Source organism: Lissotriton helveticus, chromosome 1_1 (assembly GCF_964261635.1).
Source record: "Lissotriton helveticus chromosome 1_1, aLisHel1.1, whole genome shotgun sequence".
NCBI lineage: Eukaryota > Metazoa > Chordata > Amphibia > Caudata > Salamandridae > Lissotriton > Lissotriton helveticus.
Genome location: NC_136057.1, coordinates 226,769,331 through 226,794,472, shown reverse-complemented (window position 1 = coordinate 226,794,472; position 25,142 = coordinate 226,769,331). Strand labels below are relative to the sequence as shown.

Genomic DNA, 25,142 nt, shown 5'->3' with positions numbered 1-25,142 from the left:
GTGTTGTTTCTTGAGGGGGACTATGGTGTTGGCGCTATCAGCGATCCATCTGTGCAGATTTTGGGCTGTTGTCTTCCACGATGGTTGGGGTGGAGTTGCTGAGTGAGGAGGTGAGCTGGTTATCTGTGATTTTGGTCCTGTTTCTTCGTGGGAGAAGGTGCTGGTGTCTGTGGATGGTGGTTGTTCTGAAGGTGAAGTGGATGCATCAGTGGTCTTTCCATGGGAGTTAGGTGGTGTGGATGAAATTGATGTAGTTTCCTGTTGTGAAGAGGGGGTCGAGGGTGTGTCCTGCTGAGTGTGTGGGTTCGGTCACGATCTGGCGGGGTCCAATGGTGTGGAGGCTGTCCAGGAGGAATGTGGTGTTGGGGTCCAGTTGGTTGTTGAGGTGGATAGTTGAGGTCTCCGAGCAGGGTGTAGTTGGTGAATGCGATGGCATGCGGGGAGATGATGTCCGTGATGGAGTTGGCAGATCGTCTGTGGGGTCCAGGGGCTTGGTAGATGACCGTTCCTTGGAGGCCGGTGGTAGGGCTGGCCAGTATCTTGAAGTGAAGGTGTTCCATCAGGTCTGTGGGCTCATCAGGGAGTGTGCTCAGTCGGAGCAATTCGCAATTAAGGAAGTAAACATTTTTATGACTCCCTTAATTTCGAATTTAATAGAGAAATTAAGCAATGTGTAGGAAACACAATTTATTTTGAGATTCCTACATGCATAAGGAATTGCGATTCCTAAATTGCAATTCCTTAAAAATCGCAATTTAGGAATCGCAATTCCTTACTTTGAAGCATGTGGCCCTAAAAAGTGTAAATGCCTTGGTAGTGCCAGTGAGAGTTGTGGAAATTAGCATATCATTGGACTGCAACAGACTTCGTAACTTTCTGCTGGTTTCCTCAGTGCTTAATTTGAAAATGAAAATAAATACCCAGGCCCATCGTTTTGAATATGCAATGTGACTGTGCATAAAATCCGTTCAAGCCAATTAATCATGTGAAACAAAACTACTCGTGCTACCCACTTCCTCAATTGCCAGCACACCCTAATCTTATTTCAAATTTGAGGACTTTTGCAGCCAAAGCAGAGGGTGTTGATATGCAGCCGGGAATTTTGAGGTGCAATTAAAATGCTGATTGGGAAAGAAAGTAACTCATCAGCAAGTTCACACTGGCAAGTTCACACTGAATTCAGTCCCACGGGCCCGGTCCAGAAGCAGCACCCTGCAACACAGGCCCAACTTCCCTCCAGGCTTGTGCTTTCCAAATCTGCCTCATGTAGGGCAGTTATGAGTCAGCCCCCAGCTTTAATTATCCAGTGGGAGGCTCAGCCAAGGTGCAGGGGTAATAACTAATAGGTGAGAACGACAAGCACTCTGAAGATGGCTTGGAAGAATACATTGCCCAGCCACCTGCATTTAAGTTTTAAAAATAATTCTGCAACTCCGCTGCCCCATGATAGAAATCCATAGAACATGCCCTGTCTACTAAGTGCTGGTACTGAGGTTATACATGTTATCATTGGGGCCGACATTTCTTATACCCAGTGTTGTGCACCCCGGCATGCATCTTATGGTGCAGAGGCACAAGGGGACCCTGCAGGGCCACCTTTGTATCCTTCTCCACCATGATGTTCATGGAGGAAGAACTGTCATGAAAACCGTGGCAGAGAGGAACTTGTAATATTCTTGGTGAAACCACAAAGGTCCTGCCAAGCATACTGTGGCATCTACACTGCTGCACCAATACCAGGGAAATGTAGACCACCAAACTAGTGATTAAACCCAAGGTTTTTTCAAATTTCCAGAACGTCAAGAGTGTGTAGGTCAGACTGAGATAAACAGGAAGAATATTCAAGCGCTTGGACTTTAGTCAGTGAACACCAATTTTCTTATTCTCTCAGATGTGCAGTTCTGTCATATTTTTTCTATGGAAACAACTGGCCTAGCATTGCTAAGCTTTCCAGTTTATTGATGTGCTTTGCCTTGTATATGACAATGAATAGTTTTCAACTTGATCCTGAAAGACATGGGTGATGGTGTTGCACTTCAACTGGCAAGTGTGGAGTTATCCTGCTTTGTGAGTGATGGCCGTCAATGAGTTTGTGGACTCTGGGTTGTCGATGAGCAGAACCAAACCTTGACATTGGTGTAAATATAGAATCATTAGATTTTGAGTTGTACCACATATAGCCAGACTGCCATGATTGGATGAGAGTGTAGATGACTTGTTTGTTGCCTGTAAACCGATTTAAGACAATGTTCTACCCCCACAGGTTTTCATGCAGAGCTTAACAGTCATTGTAAGAATTGTAAAAAAAAAAAATCTTGGAAGACCTCAAGTTCAACTTCTGTCCATTATCAAGAAAGGAGGAAAACTGACTGAGGTCTGAATATGCCACGTCAAAGTTGACAGACATGGCATGACAATTTACAAAGGTTCAACACTACACAATATAATTATATGACAATGTTCAAAGCAGTGAGCACATGAAGAGAAATCCAAAACCAACTCATTCGTCTTTTTGTGTGAAAGGCTGGTCTTTATTGAGTTATGGATTCACAAACAAGGACCTAGGAAAAGATACCGCACTTATTTGAATTGGCGAATTGGATTAACAGGTGGTGCGTTCGCCAACAGAGAGTCTGATCCTTTTGATTCTCTTAATCGTGGAAGAACCTTCCACAACAGACACTTGTATGCATATTTGTGGCTCGCACACTCAGAAAGGATCAGTTCACACAAATCTGTATTTCTTCAATGTTTATTTATTCTTTTCTGCAGTAGCCAACTCGTCTTTTTCAAAGACTTCTTGAGGGCTACAAAAACAAATATGCAAAATATTCTAATTTAAAACCACATAGCTTTTAAAAAAAAAAAATGTACATTCTCCTATTTACATCTTTACATTTCTCAAAAACCAGATCAATTCTTCACATGGATACCATGGTCACAAATTGAATATAGAAATACATCTACATATCCAAGTCCTGGATTTTCCACATCTTTAGTACATTCAATGCAGATGTCATTGTACATCGGACGGTATGGGAAGCTCCATTGCCAGGAGCACTGCCCTCGGTCCATTACTACATCATATCAATCACAGTGTTACTCTTTTGTGTATCAAACAAAGAGAAAGATATTTCACCATTGCAGAAAATTAATACATCATCAAAAAGATTTATGTTTCTCCACTAGATCAGGTAACATCTTTATATTATTTCATAAGCATTCCAGGTTTCAAATTCTGTTAACCTCATCCTAAAACAAATCTAAGAATGGTGGATCACACTAAGGGCTCTTTTTCAAACCTCATGGTCTGTATTTATTATCACACCATCAGTCATTATTCATGAAACATTCTCTAATTTTTCAACATTCATCATGGAGAAATTTAAAAAGTAATTAATTACCTCCTCACTCAATGTTCTTTTGCCACTGAGTGTTTCTCCTTCCTTTTGGTCACTGTGAATTTCAGTTTCCTTTTTTAAAAATAACAGAAACCCACACTTATGATAATCCCCAATGCACTACATGGCATTGAAAGCCAACAGATGGCGTAACAGGTGCAACACACTCATTGATCATGGCACACACTAGACAACACATGCAACTGCAGGGTGTGGGACAGCACATGCCAAGCAGTCACATATCCCACTCCACTGAAGAACCCTCAGCAGACCAGACAGACACACCCTGGCACAGATCACTCGCCTGTCACTGACAACAGCGGATACAACCCTCACTTTGCACATGTGTCACTTGCCACTGGGGTGTCACAGGTGTCGTGCTAGCTTTCCGGCTGGACGTTCGTAGTCGTAGGCCACCTGGAAATCATAACTGCTGATTAACTGAGCAGACTGTCAGGTGCAATTAAAAGCCACCTACCAAATTCTTTCACTTGGAGATATTGGCAGGCAGTATTGATACGTCTGGACCTTATTTTATTGGATTGCTCCAAGCACTGATTCGTTGGAAGTTGGGAATTCTATCCACACGCTATTCCATATATGATTGGCTTGCTGTATAATAAGAATTTGTATGCACAAAACAACTCCTTGCCCTGAAGATGACCGCACAGTTTTCACGCGGTTGAAACGCCGTCAACGCTTTTTGTGGCCATAATTTATAAAGGACACATCATTCTGTTTTTGTTGTTCCTTTTTGTATTGATAATGTTTGTCTGTTAGCCACTGGTTTGGCATGTGAATTGTTTGTTTTTGTTTTGCCAACACTCTTTTGAGCGTTATTGTTCTTTTTTGGAATCTCCTTTTTACAGAAAAGTATATAATAAATTATAATTGTTTTTGTAAATTTGTCAATGTGTGAATTTAGGCTTCTTCATTTTCCTTTAACGGTCCTAATGTTTAGTGTGTAATGGTTGATTTTGATCCTTTTCACCTCAACCTTTTCTAATAATTTATCGTCCCTGGTTCAGGGTAGTTGGACAGCCCCTGTAGTCTGTCAATAAGCTTTGCAAGTCAGGCACACAGCACTGCTTACTTGTCACATCAGATGGGTAGAGCTGCTAAATATGCCATGCAGCAGTGGTGCAACACATCACATACACACTCACCCACGTGACAAGGCACATTCACACATATCAATGTCCATGAGGGTGTACACATCATTTGGACAATCTCACCACAGGTCCCCTCAAGCCATAAACATCTGTGAGTACAGTCACCTGTCACTCCAGGGGGACCGCTGTTCCACCACCGGACATTTGGAAATAAAGCTACCAATGATTGTGTCATTCACTATGCAATGAATGTCACAGTGCGCACAATGCAAGTGATGAGTAAATACACATGAACTACATCATGCTCTTCTGCATGAGAGACACAACCATGTACACCCCCTGGGACTCACCCCAACCCACATTGCATGTCTGTCCCACCAATACACAATGCCTGTTGTGACACTCACACAACAGGTGCACAGTCAAAGGTTGTGGAGTCAGCACTCACCTGATCCTCTGGTCTCCCATACAGCTTGTTGTTCTGTGGTAGGAGGCTGTCCAGTAGGGCCTGGTTCTCCTCCTCTGGGGCCGTCTCCATAGTATGAGCCATGATATGCCAGAGGATGCAGAGACAGCAGCAGTGTGGTCCACTCCAATGTTGTACAGGCAAGTGCCCTCTCAGGGGTTCAGGCTGCCTTAAATCAGTGCTGCTGAGGGTCTTTCAGTTCGAGGAGTACAGAGTGATAGGTCAGATTCGTTCGCATCGTACGTTTCCTCCACTCCCTTGAAACATACAGCTCTGTCACGCATTTACATTGTTTAAAATTTGAGCTTCAGCTCAACAAACAATTTGCAACATTGTATTTTTTGGGCCAACTAACTTTTGCAGGACACATAGCTACTCAAAAGTCAGTATCCATGACACCCAGGATGCATTCAGGGCCTACTACTTGTCCCCTATGTGTCCCCACACATGTACGGTGCATTTCACGCGCTCGCGTATGACAAAATTACAATAGTGATACGATGGGCACACACGCCTGGAAAGTAGGGGTACTGTGTGTTTCACACGCTGATGCATATGCAGGTGCCTTGCACACGCGGATGTGAATACAGGGGAACGGTGCTTTTCACATGCTTATGCAAATGCAGGGTTACGGTGCGTTTCACATGGTACGTTTCACAGGCAGGGTACGGTATGTTTCACACGCTGATGTGCATGCAGGGTTACGGTGCATTTCACATGGTGCATTTCACACGCAGTGGTACGGTGCATTTCACACGCTGATGCGAATGCAGGGGTACGGTGCGTTTCACATGCTGATGCAAATACAGGGGTATGGGGTGTTTCACACACTGCTGCGAATGCAGGAGTACGGTGCGTTTCACATGCTGATACAATGCATTGGTACGGTGCGTTTCACACGCTTATGTGAATGCAGGGGTATGGTGCGTTGCACATGCTGATGCAAATACAGGGGTATGGTGCATTGCACACGCTTATGCGAATGCAGCGGTACGGTGCTTTTCACATGGTGCGTTTCACACGCAGGGGTGCGGTACATTTCACACGCTGATGCGAATGCAGGGGTACGGTGCATTGCACACGCTGATGCGAATACAGGGGTATGGTGCATTTCACATGCTTACGCAAATGCAGGGGTACGGTGTGTTTTACACAGTGTGTTTCACACGCAGGGGTACGGCGCGTTTAACATGGTGCATTTCACACGCAGGGGTATGGTGAGTTTCACATGCTGATGCGAATGCAGCGGTATGGTGCATTTTACATGGTGAATTTCACACGCAGTGGTATGGTGCGTTTCACATGCTGATGAGAATGCAGGGGTATGGTACGTTTCACACGCTGCTGCGAATACAGGGGTACGGTGCATTTCACACTCTGATGCAAATGCAGGGGTACAGTGCGTTTCACACGCTGATGCGAATGCAGGGGTACGGTGCGTTTCACACGCCTATGCGAATGCAGGGGTACGGTGTATTTCACACGCTTATGCGAATGCAGGGGTACGGTTCACACAAGGATGTCTATCAAGTACTTGTCATTGCATACTTTCATGTGCAGGCCCTAGGTGTGGCAGCCAGTGCCATAGCGCAGGGCATCTAATCTTGTTGCACAATCGATGTGTGATGACCTGTGGACACATGTCATGTCTGATGGGGCACTATGTGGCACACATCACCTTGACACTTGTCACATGTGTATCATTAGTCAGATTTTGTCATGCACAGCAACACTGGGATGGCATAGTCATCACTACTGGCATCTGTACATTGATGCCAGGGACTGGGGCACTTTATCAAATGACATGTCATGCTCAGCATGACAATTTGTGACTATGTCAGGTGTGTGTCATGTGTTATATTGAGCTTGATGTTTGTGTTCTGTAAACTGCATCTGCTGTTGATGCATCTAACATGGGTCTGTATTGAGATGGGAATGGTTTCACATCTACTCACACCATGCCACATGTGGATTCCCACAGCTGTTGGGTCTGTGTGCATCAGACATCATATTTTACCAGGCATACAAGCCTGTGTCGTGTCAATGGCTGTGTTGTTTTGTTATCACTTGTACACCTTAATCGCAATGTGTTTGATATGTACATTTGACATTCCTTGTGACCTGTGCGTGTGCCTTGCAGTCAGCTGTCTGGATGGGATGACAACCTTATTTATAGTTAACAAGGAGAACATAGATATAGCGATTCCTAGGCCAGGCATAAACAACTCATTAAATGTAACCACCTAGGCAATTCAAAACTTGGTACTCATGAGAAAAGTGACAAAGGAGCGAAAATTACTATAAGGCATAAAATTAGTGACTTAAATTTTATTGACATAAAAAATGAAACACAATTAAAAAATTGAGTCTCAAATGTAACCAATCAACTACAGAAATCAATTAAGTCAACATTACATAATCTCACAATACAATTTAAAAATTGTCGACACGCGTTTCGGCGACCAGCGCCTTCTTCTGGAGTAGCCACGAATTATCTGATAACAAAAAATATTGAAAAAACAGCATAAGACACCTACTTTAACAATTCATACAAAAGTTTATAACATATTACTATTTTATAACATATTACTATTTTATTAAAATTCAGTCACTAAATAAAGTCAACTATTTTGTCAACAAATGTCTCCTTATATCACTTAAATAAACATATAGCATATACCTATTACATAAACTTTGTTTTCACATTCAACATACTTATTGCATTGCTCATTATCTTTCAAAACGTTAAAGGGAATACTCAAACATAATGATGTGGGTGGGGGTTGGATTACTTTAAACACAATTAAAATAAGGAAAGTGATACAGTCACCTATCGAGCCTTCATATTGATAGACTAACTTTAATGTCTGATATCGTTTTAGAAAGTCCATTTCGATAAATATTCTTATATATGCTGTTATCTGATATACTTACTGCAATAGCAGTTAATAAAAGATGCAAGATAGGGTTGTCGTCTGTGAACATAAAAACGATTTTAACTAAGGAAAAGGGAAGGAGAAATGACACAATTATTTTTATTCCCTATGAGGAATATTCCCATAAATTAAACTGACCAAGCTAAATTAATTATAAAAATACGATAGTTTAGAAACTTACAATTCCAGGTATTCTGGTTATACAGAATGTATTTCAATTTTGAAATGCAGTGATGTGGCTTCTTATAGGCAAGGCCTTTTTAGTGTAGATACTATCTGCAAGATCGTTTCTAAAAATGAAGATCGTATTTATTAAATCAAACTGGAAGCTATTCGTTATTTGATATATTAGAGCAGGAATCATATGCTATGATGCTATTTTGTAAGAACCACTACTTAACGGTTATTGTATTGTGAAAAAGTGCTTAACATCTACTTATTTTACTATTTATAGTCAAAGCTTAGATTACAACATTCGACAGATATCAATAGCTCTTTTATCTAATCAATTTTCTGAAGAAGTATAGGCGGTCACTTGAATTTAATTTCAAGTATAATTTGTTCATATACAACCCTATAGGGAACTAATAATTCCATGAGACATATGACCAATGAAGAACAATTCTTATAAATGTCTACTGAAGAATGTACATTAGAAGGTTTCTAGCCGGTAATCACGATGTTGATTATGGCAAAATGGATAAGGCGAAACTCGCATGTGTCTGAAAGGTGTAGATAAAAAGGACAGAATCTAACTGAGTCCAATAAACAGCTTTCAACTGAAATGTTAAACTAAATTACAAGCAGATGCATAATATAGAAGTTTACCTTAGTACACATTCAAATTTTTCTACTTCCTGGTCGCGACAAAATAAGAAAAATGAATACTGTTCGACAAGAAAAAAGGGAGAAAGGAAACATTGTTCACCTAATTTCGTTTGTAAGATGTTTCTTTAGAACGGCAGGCATATAGCCAGAATAATATCACTACGTACCTACTTGAAATAAACCAAATTCTTTTAAACACGCCGTGATGTAGATTGTTCTCTGAATCTGAGGTAAGCAAACTGTTTTGGCAGCCATGTTGGAGCACATTGATGAGTTCATCAAATTTCCGACTCCTGAAAAGTTGAGAGATGTCAAGAGTGATTTCTATGCCCTGGGAGTGATGCCACATGTAATTGGGTCCATTGATGGGACACATGTGGCTTTGGTGCAACCACAGGCACAGGGGCAGGCTTACCGCAATCGTAAACATTACCATTCGATAAATGCCCTCGTGGTGTGTCTTGCTAACATGCTGATTTCCCACGTTTGTGCACGTTTTCCAGGATCAGCATATGATGCATTCATCAAGGCGTAGCAGGGTGCCATAAATGATGCTGTAGTTGCGCAACGAGCGGACAAGTCTTGTTGGTGGGTAAACTCTGTTGGCCCTGTGTGTTTCAGTATCTTTTGCTCTTACGGCATCTCCTCACCCACTTATTTACATGATGTATCTATGTAGGGGACTCGGGATATCCCAACATGCCATGGCTAATGACACCTCTCCGCAACCCAAGAACAGCTGCAGATCAGAGGTACAATAATGCTCACGGGCAGACAAGGCAAGTGATTGAGAGGACGTTTGGCCTCCTGAAGAGCCGATTGCGGTGCCTCGATAAGACCGCGGATCCCTCCCACATGCACCGGACAAGGTCTGTAAGATCTTCATTGTGTGCTGCGTTCTGCACAACATGGCAGTTGAGAAGGCAGTGCCGCTCATCCTGGATCCTGAGGAGCAGGAACATCCACCCGTTGAGGATCAAGGGCTTTGACATGTTGCAAGTGATGAGGAGGAGGAGGATGATATCCAGAGTCAGCTCATATGCAACTTCTTCTCTTAATTGTGAGTCACAGGGTATGAGTGAGCAAGCTTGTAGCATTGAGTGGCATGTGTTGCAATGTGTGTGTCCAGCTGACTGTATGCAAAGTGACTTTGATGTGTGTTCTGATGTGCCACGCGAGTGCTGATGTTAGACCACACAGTAATGCTCTATGACTTTCTTTGAGATTTGCATGTGTCCTACATTGTTCATGTTTTGTAACTGCCCTTGTCAATTGCAATTTCTTTTACCGGTGACCTCTTGTGTGTATGTCATTCCCGGGTTGCTGTGCCTGTTGTCCGTTCGTGCCATCTTTCTACTCCTACTATTCCTCATGATGATTGCAACGTGGGCTGAATCAGTATTCCATGCACGGACATGTGCAAAACTCAGTTCAGGTAAGAGATCCAAACAGGCTTTTTGGTGTTGGTACGCTTTGGGAATGTGTGGGAACTGTTTCTGTGCATGTTGTAGTACAATGCATACATGTCTCATCACCATGGATCAATTACATGTTGCACCACTCCCATGACATGACAATCACCCTTCTTGACAGTCATCTGTAGTGGAGTGTGGACTCTGGTGAAGGCATCAATGTGTGTAAACCTTGCCCCTGACACATTGCGGATGCCACGGGTTGACATTGTGTGGGACATCACAACAACAGGCTCTTTTGGGAATTGCAGCCTCTCTGTGTGCAGCAAGATGTGTTTGGCTCATCCACTTAATCTTGTGTGCCACTACAATTGGATTTCCAACATCCATGTTGTGTAGGTGGGGACCAGCGAATGTCCCACATGTTCTGTCAACTGTTCTGTGAGTTTGGTCGTATGGATGTGTAGCGGGAATTCCGTTCTCCTACAGAACTGTGCATAGAGATTTGGAACCTCAGTGAATTAGGATGGCCCAAAACTCACCTCAGTACCCAAAATCCCCTTACCGAGCTAGCTACAGTGTCTCATTGGTCATAACAAACTCCCAATGTTTAGACAAACCAGAACATGAACTTAGAATACCTCAGGTATCGTGGAACACATGAACACTCTTTCGTTATACAATCATTTCAAACCAGAACATGGAGTAAAAGAGGACACGTGCATATTTGAAATATTTATTTACTAATGCAGGGATCTCAAACGCAGTATCTTATATAATACAAGCAAAAATATTATAAGAAACAAAGTTATCAGCATAGTTACTAGTCCATAGAAAGCAAAAGGTGACAGCATGCTAAAATGCTGTAATGAATAGGAGTTAACAACACCTAATTCTCACCCTCCCTAACTAGCTTAGGATATTATATCTATGAAGGTCTGTTTGGGTTTTAGCAGGGCGGGCCCAAACCTCAAGATCTCAGTGTCAGAGGATCACATCATCTTCCACCAGCTCTCTGCATGCGAAGCACCATCAAGTGTGTATCGTGTGCTCTAAGCAAAGCAATATAAAACGCGCGTAATGCCAGATTTTGGCAGCAGCTGCATTCATGTTATGTCTAGGAAGGTGCGAAGATCAGACCTCACAACAACATTGTGTCGAGTTATCCTTGGAGGCTTTAGCACTCACTGTACAGACATATTTTACCAAGCAAAGCTGATATCAGAGCAATAACATATTATTCTCATGTAAATCACAACGCTCTTCTAGGTTGAAAGCTAAAATAACAATTATGTGTCGTGCGCAAAAGCAGCAAAAGGAAAAATGGCGTTTAAACAATTAATAAGCTCATGCTAACTTAACACGGTATATAGGTAAGCAGTAACTAAATGACACCCCCCCCAATGATCCGAGCACGGACAAAATAATTAACCCTGGGCGTAGTTCGCGAAGTAGCGCTATGCGAAGCTACGCGAAGCTAAGCAAAGTGCACTTCGCACTACGCGAACTCACGTAGCACTACGCAACTTGCGTAGTAGCATGTTCGCACTGTGCAAGATGCGTTTTGAATGATTGCACAGTGCGGACAAGCATCCGGCACTGTGCAAGCATTGAAAACGGCGTCTTGCACAGTGCGAGCTGTAGTTATCTGCTGCTCGAGTAGATTATTACTCGAGCGGCAGCTTTCTCAACGCGAACAGGTAGTTTCTCATTGAGAGTGGTCGTGAGCATGCGCAACCACTCACAATGAGAAACCTGACCTCCCCGCGTTGAGAATCTCGCTGGGATGTCATTTTGCTTGCTCGCCGCCTCGAACATGACGTTCAGGACCGCGAACAAGCAAAAAATGACCACTGCGCTACGCGTGTTCGCACTGTGCTACGTGCAGCTCGCGTAGTGCGAAGTTGCGCAAACTTCGCAAACTCCGCGAGCGTAGCGTAGTGCTTCGCCCAGGGTTAAAAATAATGAATGATAAGACCAGAATAGGGGCACATCATGAAAGCAGAGCTCAATAATAATGAGCTAGGTCAAATTTCAAAATCTGGTGAAAAGGCCTTATTGAGGCCAATTAAAAAGTTCACAACATGGCAATCTTATGGCTCACTTTCACTCAAGTCAATAGGTCTCGGTTTGTAAAAAAAAAATGTGTACACAAAAGGTCCAAAAAGATATGTAATCATGAACGGGCTATCAGCAAAAGTTTCGAAGGCTTTTGGGACAGGACTGAATATGCAAAATATGCAGCAACAGCCTCCAGCATGAAATCACTATCATCATACGAAAACAGTTCAGCCATCGAATTCATTAGTGGGAAAGAACATACGTGCTCCTCCAGCATCATCAGAGGACAACTCGGTGGGTTCTCAATATAGCTCTGTGCCAAGAAATCTTGTGCTGCTGCGAGAATGTTCCAATGACCCATTAGTCAATGCATCGCTACAAAGGCCATAATCCTTTCGCCAGAACAAACCAACTCGTGAGTAACTACGGGACTCATCAGGTGATAAAAATCGACGTCAGGAGACACCGTCTTGCAGAGACTCAAATCAAGGGCCCAGTCGAAATCGCAGCTCAGGCAATGAAACACAGGCTGGACACATGTGAAATAGGAAAATCGAAACGATAATCCAAATGCCGTGCTTAAGGTCGCAAGCGGCAGTGTGCCATGGTATTCAAGGATCCGGTTGCGGAACAGTGCCAGGTGGGGCTGTGCGGCTTCTAACACAGGACGGGCATCCATTTTTAATAAAACAAAATATCACCAGAACGCCTGCAGCCAGCGCCAGCAAAACCGGAAAGCCACCAAACAGGCTTTAAAATATAGAATGAAAGAAAGCAGGGATGACTCCAAATATTTTCTCAAACGAAGTCACAAGACCACTGCTAACTATTTAAAAAAAAGGTGCCAGGCCAGAAGTGGAGGAGGCATTAAAGATTTGATGAACCAGCTTGCTGAAATGCAATGGCAAATCAGTATTTCATAGCGCTTGCACTTCTGTGCGCGTGTTAGCTATGTGAAGGACAAATGTTTCTTGAGCCGAACTCAGGGCCACCTCTTTCTGAGACAAAAGGGCTCTTATTCTACTCATACCATTGAACTCTGCAGTCAAGGTTGGGATTCACGGCCAGATGGAAACATCTGAATTCCCATGTGTAGGAGGATACAGAACGTTTTTGCAACACACCACACGTTCTGATACTGTTACCATGTAAGCGATAGCTCTATTTAACCCACAACAGTCTTCGTTATGTGACTGGTCAGACCATCATATTGTCACATTCTTCATCAATGAAAAAGTCGAACTCAACACGGGTCAATCCTCCAGACCTAAAATCTGGAAAAGAGATCTGAAAAAACTCAACCCATACTCCCTACCCCCGAACAGCCGCGACCTCCTGCTCCCTCCTACGGGCGCTACAGATGTCCAATCCTTGACTGACCATTATCTCAACGGCATGACCTCAATAATTAACGAGGCTGCTCCCATGCAGCTAAAAAGAGTCTCCGCTAAAATCTCCAATCCATGGTACGATGGGAGTCTCAATGAAGATAGACGAGCCATGCGAATGGCACAGCGCACCTGGATGACCAGCTCCCTCTGCACTGCACCTGAAAATCCTGAAAAAAAAGAGAAACGCCTACTTCAGGAAAATAAAGCGCTCAAAAGCAAACTTTTTCAGCCTCCAGCTTGACCAAGCAAAAAATCGTCCAAGAAAACTGTTTGAGCTAATCAGAACACAAGCCAAGGAACAACCCCAACCTCTAAGTACTCTATGCGAAGCACCCTCCTGTGAAGACTTCGCCGCTTTCTTTACCCAAAAAACTGACAACATAAAGAGTGATCTCCGCAATGACGCAAGCCTCTTCGCCACACCCAACTGTATAACACCCACCGAACCAAAAAACAATGCTACATGGTCTTCCTTTGACACCTATTCAGAAGAAGAAATAGGCAAATTGCTCAGCACCTGGAAACCTTCCAATCACCTCACGGATCCCCTCCCTGCTAACGCTGTCAAAGATTTCACCCCTTTGCTCCTTCCACTCTGAACTAAAATTATCAACAGCTCGCTCCAACAAGGAACCATCCCAGACTCCCTCAAAGTTGGACAAGTCACACCTTTACTAAAGAAACCTACCGCCGACCCTTTCGACCTAAACAACTACCGTCCCATTACCAATATTCCCACTCTCGCCAAACTATTGGAAAAATGCGCACAACTACAACTGACTAAACACATTTATCAGTTTGACCTCCTCAACCCTCATCAATCAGGCTTCCGAGCAGGACACAGTACTGAAACTGCTATGACTCACATAATTGAGGACGCCCTTCAAATCCTAGATCAAAATGATACCTGCCTCCTCATCCTTCTTGATCTCTCTTCAGCATTCGACACTGTCAAACATGAGAATTTACTCGAACTCTTGAACACAAGAATGGGTATATCTGGGACTGTTCTCAAGTGGTTCACCTCCTTTTTACACAACAGGTCGCAGAAATTCAAGAGTAACAACCTGATGTCCTCACATATACCTGTTTCGCTAGGCGTCACCCAAGGATCCTCCCTATCACCAACTTTGTTCAACCTAGTTATGGAACCTCTCACCACCTTGCTACAAGCATCCAATGTACTTTTTCACATGTACGCAGATGACACCCAACTATATCTCAAATTACAATCCCCCAATGACAATCTACTCCTGAACTCAACAATCAGAAACACCCAATCCTGGCTTGCCGATAATCATCTCAAACTCAACGCTCTGAAAACAGAGTTCCTTCTGATCTCACATCCCTCGAAGATCTCTACCATTCAAACCTGGCTTAAACAGCTAACTGCACTCAATGTCCAACCCACCATAGTTGATTCAGCAAAATCTCTAGGCATAACTCTCGACTCCAATCTCAACATGCAGCATCATATCAGCAAGGCTACTAAGGGAGCGAACTTCCAAATCAATACCCTGAGGAAACTTAAACCCTTCCTGCCAGCCAAAGACTTCCAAACTGCAGTACAGGCACTAGTAATCCCGCGAATAGAATACGGCAGCATCGCCCTCTGCGGTCTCCCGCTAACGACTACTGCACCCTTAAGAGCTTCTCTAAACGCTGCAGCAAGACTCATCACTGGGTCAAAAAAACACTCGCATATCTCCCCTGACTTTAGATCCTTGGACTGGCTGCCTTTTGAAGCTAGAATACATCTGAAAATAGCCTGCATGACACACAAGGCTCTACACCTGAGCTCTCCCGGATACCTCACACAGAAGCTGTCAATCTCTGGCGGCTCTAGACACACTAGAGCCACAAAGAATCTTCTACTAAAACCTCGAAGATTCCGGAAGGAAAAAACCTATAAACGCTCTTTCTCAGGAATGGCACCCAGGATCTGGAACTCACTCCCTCCTGAAACCAGGCTCATCTCCTCCATCACCCTTTTTAAGAAAGAAGTAAAAGCTATTCTCATGGCCAAATACACCTGACCTACTAATTTGGATCTGTAAAGACTCTGCACCGATCTGTATTATTTTGCTCGATCCCTATGACTATGTGTTTTACCTGTATTATTGATTTATTTGACTATTTATGCACACAGTTATTAGTAATATTTGCATTATTGTTGTACCTGTTCTATTTTACTCCCTAATGACTTGCTCCTCACTCTCTTGTTGGTATTCCCTGCTTTGTAAAGCGCTCTGATATCTGCAAGGATCCTGTTCGCGCTATATAAAACTTTCAAAATAAATAAAATAAAATAAATAAGTTATTCAAAAGTAAATAACTGCCGTTTGCCAGTAATGTGAAAGTAGGAACGATTGCGGGAACTGGAGTACCTTTCAACACACAGGCTAAATTGGGCCGGTCCTGGTTACAAGAACCGTGCAATTGGATGTGTCTACATATTAATGAGTGATCTGGTGTTTCTGTGCACTCCTCCCCTTTAAGATAAACTTCTTTCTCGTCTTTCAGGCATCGATAAGTGAATGGAAGTGACCAGGCCTCATGCAGAAACGAACTACCTAGTGGTTCATATCTGCCTATCGCGATATATCGCATACAATTTGTAAATTAGTACAAAGCAAATGGTAATGTAATCAACCCGTGGATAAGCCACGTCGCAGCAGTGGCTTCTGCCACAGAGAATGGCAAAGACTCCAATCTCTCAATTTGTAACATGGAAAAAGATGCATCTCGCATTGAAAGCATGCGCTGCTTGTCAGTCAAATTCAAAAGGGGCAAAGAGAGAGGACACGTTCATGTAAGTCCAAGGCACCTTACCAGACTTAAGCGTCTGCAGGGTCCACGCAAATTGCATAATGGAACGCAATTGATTCTTACCATGGTATAACATAGACACTTCATCTTGCACAATATCAACAACATAAGACACAATGTTATTTAACGTGTAAATGCGGGAAGAAAGCATGATAATACTGTTCTCCACAACTGTAAGTACTTTTTCTAAATTATCTTGATCAATAGCTCTAAGGCGTGTAGCAGCCTCAATTTGTGACGTCTTCCAGATTTCATTGTAAATCGCATATATCCATCTTTTAAATCTACCACTAGCCGGGCCTTTTATGAAATCGTTTAAATCTACATCATCAGTGAGCTTGGATAGATGCAGCTTAACCGCAGCCAAGGTAGAATGTTTCAGCCAAGTCTGACATATTTTGCCTACTGAATAAGTGGTGACAGAATGGTCAGTATCAAAACGGGGATCAGGCCTGACTTGTGTAAACCCATTAGCTAAACCCAGAAAATTACGTTGGCAGGAATCAGAACTTCTGTGCCACATCAGCCAACCTTTTGGATCCAAACTGGAAATGTTAAAGGACGCATTTTGCAATAGAGCTTGCAATTCCCTAATGGAAAACTGTGTAATATTATTCCAACCAGAATATTCTTTTAAATCAGGGACAGTAGGTGTATTTAATTTTTTAGAAGTAGCCAATCCAAAGTATGTGGTTTGAGAAACTGTAGAATTGAAAAACAACATATGATTTGGGATGAGACATGCACGGTGCAAAGCCTCCGTGCCTTGTACCTGCCAACTTTTAGAACCCCAAACAGATTTAAGGTCAATGCTTTCCTTCCATAGCTCGTAGCCCTCTACAGCTAACCTGTCTAGAAAGGACTTTGAATACAACAATTTAGTATCGGTAAGTCTAACCTTGGACATGGACTTCTGTGTCAAGTCAAGTCAAAAGAAGTCTTTATTCGATTGTTCATCTTAAAAGACATGCTACACATCCAACATTATGTCTCAATTTCTAAAGTGCACGGATAGTTGTTTAAAAAAATAACTTAATATGAAGTTAAAAACATGAACTAAGACAGAATTAAATCGTTTATACACAACTTCATTTGCAGATTTAAAAGTTAAACATTATTTAAAAAAAACAGTTATTACAGGGTGACACAGTCTAATTGGGACCTTGTAGCTTATTTAACTGGGTCCTTGATGCGAGTTAATCAACCTCAAGCATAGAATCCAAGCCCAACCAAGATATTTTGCAACCCCTATTACTATCAAGGACGATAGATCAGATTTTAGGATTCTACAGGCTGTAGATCCTGAACGAGTGCCCAGACTTCTACATAGTGGATGTAGCCACTTTTTTCTAGGGGCAACTTACAGGGGGCATACAAAGAGAAAATGACACACAGTTTCACCCTGCCTGATACACAGTGGGCAGTGCTCTGGCCATCCCTTACCCCATGATGTAGTTAGGCACCTCAGTGGTAACGAGCCAACTCTCAGTTGATGGAAAAGTTTGCGATCCAGGGGCTTGGTGATGACATCCCTGTACTTTTCAAAGGAAGAGACATCCTTCAGAAGAACAAATGTCATTGTTAGGGAACTTCCTGTCATTGCCGAGTGACTTTTACCAACAACCCATTCCCAGTATAGATTTCTCAGCTCTTTTTTGGGAGGAAAGGTGGCCGAGTCAGGGTTATGCCATAAATTACCAAGCCCCATGGCGCACAGAGTAGATCTTACCCCTTTGAACCATCCTATATTGTCAGAACCCAGGATATCCCTTACCTCTAGACATGCTTTGGCGTAGAGCAGTAGCTCTGGTGTGGTCCACAAGCGCCGCCAAAATGCTAGGGGTCTGAATCTCGCTAGGTCTTCCACTGGTTGGCACCCTAGGTCGTACAAGAGCGGGATGCGCGGAGTTGATTTCGGTAGACCAATCGCCGCCCTGAGAAATTTATTTTGGGCTACCTTTAGGGGATCCAGATTACTGAAGCCCCAGAGCTCTGCTTCATACAGAACAGAGGGCAAAATTTGTGTGCCATAGATTTTCATGAGCGGGGACATTGGCCGGGTGTAAGAACTTTTATGTTCTTTGAGGAGGGCTCCTCCTATTTGCGCATGTTTTAGTGCCAAGAGCTCGACTTGTGGTTTCCAACTAAGGTTTTCACTAAAAGTGACACCTAAGTATGTGAATAACGTAGTCTGCTCAAGGGTGGTGCCACCCATTGTAACCCTTCAGAAAAGGGGGTGGTGATGAACAGAGTGTCTGAATTAAGCAGACCACTCTTACCCAGTCCAAAGATCAGGGCTTGATCCATCACCGTTATTTAGCTCACTGCCCCATCCCAGCTCAGAACCTGGCTATATGCAAATTAGTCTGTCCCTGGCCCAGTGCATCATGGGAACAGGGCAGACCAAACTACCAAGCCAATTCTTCACCAGAAAGGAGACAAGCTTCCGGGGACCGGTTTCTGCCATTTCAGGCGTCGTCGGCCCGGCTTGCTTGAATCCTGATGGAGCAGTGAGCAAGTGACTCATGTCTGAGTATACCCTGCCACACCTATAGTGGCCAAAAACGATTCAGAAAAGGGGGTGGTGATGAACAGAGTGTCTGAATTAAGCAGACCACTCTTACCCAGTCCAAAGATCAGGGCTTGATCCATCACCGTTATTTAGCTCACTGCCCCATCCCAGCTCAGAACCTGGCTATATGCAAATTAGTCTGTCCCTGGCCCAGTGCATCATGGGAACAGAGCAGACCAAACTACCAAGCCAATTCTTCACCAGAAAGGAGACAAGCTTCCGGGGACCGGTTTCTGCCATTTCAGGCGTCGTCGGCCCGGCTTGCTTGAATCCTGATGGAGCAGTGAGCAAGGGACTCATGTCTGAGTATACCCTGCCACACCTATAGTGGCCAAAAACGATTCAGAAAAGGGGGTGGTGATGAACAGAGTGTCTGAATTAAGCAGACCACTCTTACCCAGTCCAAAGATCAGGGCTTGATCCATCACCGTTATTTAGCTCACTGCCCCATCCCAGCTCAGAACCTGGCTATATGCAAATTAGTCTGTCCCTGGCCCAGTGCATCATGGGAACAGGGCAGACCAAACTACCAAGCCAATTCTTCACCAGAAAGGAGACAAGCTTCCGGGGACCGGTTTCTGCCATTTCAGGCGTCGTCGGCCCGGCTTGCTTGAATAATGATGGAGCAGTGAGCAAGGGACTCATGTCTGAGTATACCCTGCCACACCTATGGTGGCCAAAAACGATTCAGAAAAGGGGGTGGTGATGAACAGAGTGTCTGAATTAAGCAGACCACTCTTACCCAGTCCAAAGATCAGGGCTTGATCCATCACCGTTATTTAGCTCACTTCCCCATCCCAGCTCAGAACCTGGCTATATGCAAATTAGTCTGTCCCTGGCCCAGTGCATCATGGGAACAGGGCAGACCAAACTACCAAGCCAATTCTTCACCAGAAAGGAGACAAGCTTCCGGGGACCAGTTTCTGCCATTTCAGGCGTCGTCGGCCCGGCTTGCTTGAATCCTGATGGAGCAGTGAGCAAGGGACTCATGTCTGAGTATACCCTGCCACACCTATAGTGGCCAAAAACGATTCAGAAAAGGGGGTGGTGATGAACAGAGTGTCTGAATTAAGCAGACCACTCTTACCCAGTCCAAAGATCAGGGCTTGATCCATCACCGTTATTTAGCTCACTGCCCCATCCCAGCTCAGAACCTGGCTATATGCAAATTAGTCTGTCCCTGGCCCAGTGCATCATGGGAACAGGGCAGACCAAACTACCAAGCCAATTCTTCACCAGAAAGGAGACAAGCTTCCGGGGACCGGTTTCTGCCATTTCAGTCGTCGTCGGCCCGGCTTGCTTGAATCCTGATGGAGCAGTGAGCAAGGGACTCATGTCTGAGTATACCCTGCCACACCTATAGTGGCCAAAAACGATTCAGAAAAGGGGGTGGTGATGAACAGAGTGTCTGAATTAAGCAGACCACTCTTACCCAGTCCAAAGATCAGGGCTTGATCCATCACCTGTTATTTAGCTCACTGCCCCATCCCAGCTCAGAACCTGGCTATATGCAAATTAGTCTGTCCCTGGCCCAGTGCATCATGGGAACAGGGCAGACCAAACTACCAAGCCAATTCTTCACCAGAAAGGAGACAAGCTTCCGGGGACCAGTTTCTGCCATTTCAGGCGTCGTCGGCCAGGCTTGCTTGAATCCTGATGGAGCAGTGAGCAAGGGACTCATGTCTGAGTATACCCTGCCACACCTATAGTGGCCAAAAACGATTCAGAAAAGGGGGTGGTGATGAACAGAGTGTCTGAATTAAGCAGACCACTCTTACCCAGTCCAAAGATCAGGGCTTGATCCATCACCGTTATTTAGCTCACTGCCCCATCCCAGCTCAGAACCTGGCTATATGCAAATTAGTCTGTCCCTGGCCCAGTGCATCATGGGAACAGGGCAGACCAAACTACCAAGCCAATTCTTCACCAGAAAGGAGACAAGCTTCCGGGGACCGGTTTCTGCCATTTCAGTCGTCGTCGGCCCGGCTTGCTTGAATCCTGATGGAGCAGTGAGCAAGGGACTCATGTCTGAGTATACCCTGCCACACCTATAGTGGCCAAAAACGATTCAGAAAAGGGGGTGGTGATGAACAGAGTGTCTGAATTAAGCAGACCACTCTTACCCAGTCCAAAGATCAGGGCTTGATCCATCACCGTTATTTAGCTCACTGCCCCATCCCAGCTCAGAACCTGGCTATATGCAAATTAGTCTGTCCCTGGCCCAGTGCATCATGGGAACAGGGCAGACCAAACTACCAAGCCAATTCTTCACCAGAAAGGAGACAAGCTTCCGGGGACCGGTTTCTGCCATTTCAGGCGTCGTCGGCCCGGCTTGCTTGAATCCTGATGGAGCAGTGAGCAAGGGACTCATGTCTGAGTATACCCTGCCACACCTATAGTGGCCAAAAACGATTCAGAAAAGGGGGTGGTGATGAACAGAGTGTCTGAATTAAGCAGACCACTCTTACCCAGTCCAAAGATCAGGGCTTGATCCATCACCGTTATTTAGCTCACTGCCCCATCCCAGCTCAGAACCTGGCTATATGCAAATTAGTCTGTCCCTGGCCCAGTGCATCATGGGAACAGAGCAGACCAAACTACCAAGCCAATTCTTCACCAGAAAGGAGACAAGCTTCCCGGGACCGGTTTCTGCCATTTCAGGCGTCGTCGGCCCGGCTTGCTTGAATCCTGATGGAGCAGTGAGCAAGGGACTCATGTCTGAGTATACCCTGCCACACCTATAGTGGCCAAAAACGATTCAGAAAAGGGGGTGGTGATGAACAGAGTGTCTGAATTAAGCAGACCACTCTTACCCAGTCCAAAGATCAGGGCTTGATCCATCACCGTTATTTAGCTCACTGCCCCATCCCAGCTCAGAACCTGGCTATATGCAAATTAGTCTGTCCCTGGCCCAGTGCATCATGGGAACAGGGCAGACCAAACTACCAAGCCAATTCTTCACCAGAAAGGAGACAAGCTCCCGGGGACCGGTTTCTGCCATTTCAGGCGTCGTCGGCCCGGCTTGCTTGAATCCTGATGGAGCAGTGAGCAAGGGACTCATGTCTGAGTATACCCTGCCACACCTATAGTGGCCATAAACGATTCAGAAAAGGGGGTGGTGATGAACAGAGTGTCTGAATTAAGCAGACCACTCTTACCAAGTCCAAAGATCAGGGCTTGATCCATCACCGTTATTTAGCTCACTGCCCCATCCGAGCTCAGAACCTGGCTATATGCAAATTAGTCTGTCCCTGGCCCAGTGCATCATGGGAACAGGGCAGACCAAACTACCAAGCCAATTCTTCACCAGAAAGGAGACAAGTTTCCAGGGACCAGTTTCTGCAATTTCAGGCGTCGTCGGCCCAGCTTGCTTGAATCCTGATGGAGCAGTGAGCAAGGGACTCATGTTTGGACTGGGTAAGAGTGGTCTGCTTAATTCAGGCACTCTGTTCATCACCACCCCCTTTTCTGAATCATTTTGTCCACCATAAGCGTGGAAGGGTATACTCAGATGTGAGTCCCTTTCTCATTGCACCATCAGGATTCAAGCAGGCCGGGCCGACGATGCCTGAAATGGCAGAAACCGGTCCCCGGAAGCTTGTTTCCTTCCCAGTACAAGAATTGGCTTGGTAGTTTGGTTTGCCATGTTCCCATAATGCACTGGGACAGGAACAGACTAATTTGCATATAGCCAAGTTCTGAGCTGGGATGGTGCAGTGAGCTAAAAAACGGTGATGGATCAAGCCCTGATCTTTGGACTGGGTAAGAGTGGTCTGCTTAATTCAGGCACTCTGTTCATCACCACCCCCTTTTCTGAATCATTTTGTCCACCATAAGCATGGAAGGGTATACTCAGATGTGAGTCCCTTGCTCATTGCACCATCAGGATTCAAGCAAGCCGGGCCGACGATGCCTGAAATGGCAGAAACCAGTCCCCAGAAGCTTGTTTCCTTCCCAGTACAAGAATTGGCTTGGTAGTTTGGTTTGCCCTGTTCCCATCATGCACTGGGACAGGAACAGACTAATTTGCATATAGCCAAGTTCTGAGCTGGGATGGTGCAGTGAGCTAAAAAACGGTGATGGATCAAGCCCTGATCTTTGGACTGGGTAAGAGTGGTCTGCTTAATTCAGGCACTCTGTTCATCACCACCCCCTTTTCTGAATCATTTTGTCCACCATAAGCGTGGAAGGGTATACTCAGATGTGAGTCCCCTGCTCATTGCACCATCAGGATTCAAGCAAGCCGGGCCGACGACGCCTGAAATGGCAGAAACCGGTCCCCGGAAGCTTGTTTCCTTCCCAGTACAAGAATTGGCTTGGTAGTTTGGTTTGCCCTGTTCCCATCATGCACTGGGACAGGAGCAGACTAATTTGCATATAGCCAAGTTCTGAGCTGGGATGGTGCAGTGAGCTAAAAAACGGTGATGGATCAAGCCCTGATCTTTGGACTGGGTAAGAGTGGTCTGCTTAATTCAGGCACTCTGTTCATCACCACCCCCTTTTCTGAATCATTTTGTCCACCATAAGCGTGGAAGGGTATACTCAGATGTGAGTCCCTTGCTCATTGCACCATCAGGATTCAAGCAAGCTGGGCCGACGACGCCTGAAATGGCAGAAACCGGTCTCCGGAAGCTTGTTTCCTTCCCAGTACAAGAATTGGCTTGGTAGTTTGGTTTGCCCTGTTCCCATCATGCACTGGGACAGGAACAGACTAATTTGCATATAGCCAAGTTCTGAGCTGGGATCGTGCAGTGAGCTAAAAAACGGTGATGGATCAAGCCCTGATCTTTGGACTGGGTAAGAGTGGTCTGCTTAATTCAGGCACTCTGTTCATCACCACCCCCTTTTCTGACCCATTGTAACCCTGGCAGCAGTTGGAGATGTACCTCTCAGCAACATAAACTTTGTTTTGGATACGTTAACCTCCAGCTCATGCTCGCGGCAAAACAACTCAAATCTTGACAGGGCCTGCTGGAGGCACTGCCTCGTCTTGGATATTAACAGGGTGTCGTCCGCGAACATGAGCAGAGGTACTTTCATCCCCGCCAGTGTAGGAGCATCCGTGGGGTGGTTCACAAAATAATTGGTGACCCCATTAATAAATAGGGAAAACAAAGTAGGGGCCAAAACACACCCTTGTCCAACACCTTTGGCAACTGGAAATCTATCCTTGACCTCCCCAGGCTTACCCCAACGTACTTGTGCAAAAGTGTGGGCATGTAAATTCACTAAAAGTCGCACAAGAACTGCAGGCATTCCCAGTTTCAATAGGCATTCCCACAGCTTGGACCCAGGATCGAGGTCAAATGCAGACCTTAGGTCCACTGAAGGACTGGACTATTTCTAAGGTCCAGCGGTGCCAGGGAACAACACCTGAAACCTTCGTGGGATACCTGTTCAGCGCACAAGTGACAGAGACACGGGACACTTCCTTCGGCGTCAAAGATCAGCGTTTATTACTGCAGGGAGGCAAAAGTCACAAGAAGTACAACAGAGTGTAGGTTCTGAGAGTCTGCTTCAAATTGCAAATGTGGATCGCTCCTTTTATACGCATTTTCGTCATTGAACAACATATGAACAAAAGGTTACAACTCAGTTCCCACAATAAACTTCAAAAGGGCTTCTTGAAACCCGAAACATAATTACAGTAACATTGCCGGTTCCCAACTGTAAAAGCACATCTTCTCACCGTTAGGCACATTCCACTCTAGTTGTAAACGAGCAAAAGAAAGAGACAAGAACAGCTGCAAGGAAGACAGACAACAGTAGAGAAAAGAGTGTGAGGGTAATATCGGAAGCATGATCACAGGATCAAAGGATTCGATCCCAGCACATGCATGGCTGAAACAATAGACCGGCACGGCTAGATTACCCTCAAGCGGAGCCATCTGCCTTTGCAGTGTCATTCCCCTGGTCATAAAAGGCGCATGAAAGGAATATGCGTCTTCCGTAAGGCTTGGGAACTAAGGGTCATGGCGCGGACAGTTGCCTGCTAGCTAACTACGTGAGGGCAAGAAACAAAATGGATGCCGTATCTAAAATGGAACCCGAGGGTTCAGATGAAGAAACACGTAAAGAAGGCGAACCCTTCCAAGTAGTGCAGCGAAAACGCGTACACTTATTAAACTCGTCAT

General features: G+C 44.8%; 1 long non-coding RNA gene across 1 annotated transcript in view; it reads right to left on the bottom strand.

Moving 5' to 3' along the window:
* Window positions 1-7,399: 7,399 nt before the first annotated feature.
* Window positions 7,400-25,142, bottom strand: part of LOC144768635 (uncharacterized) — a 104,616-nt gene continuing 86,873 nt past the window's right edge. Inside the window, exon 3 of the long non-coding RNA XR_013598590.1 lies at window positions 7,400-7,474. This is a non-coding gene — a long non-coding RNA (uncharacterized LOC144768635). The remainder of the gene's footprint in view (window positions 7,475-25,142) is intronic.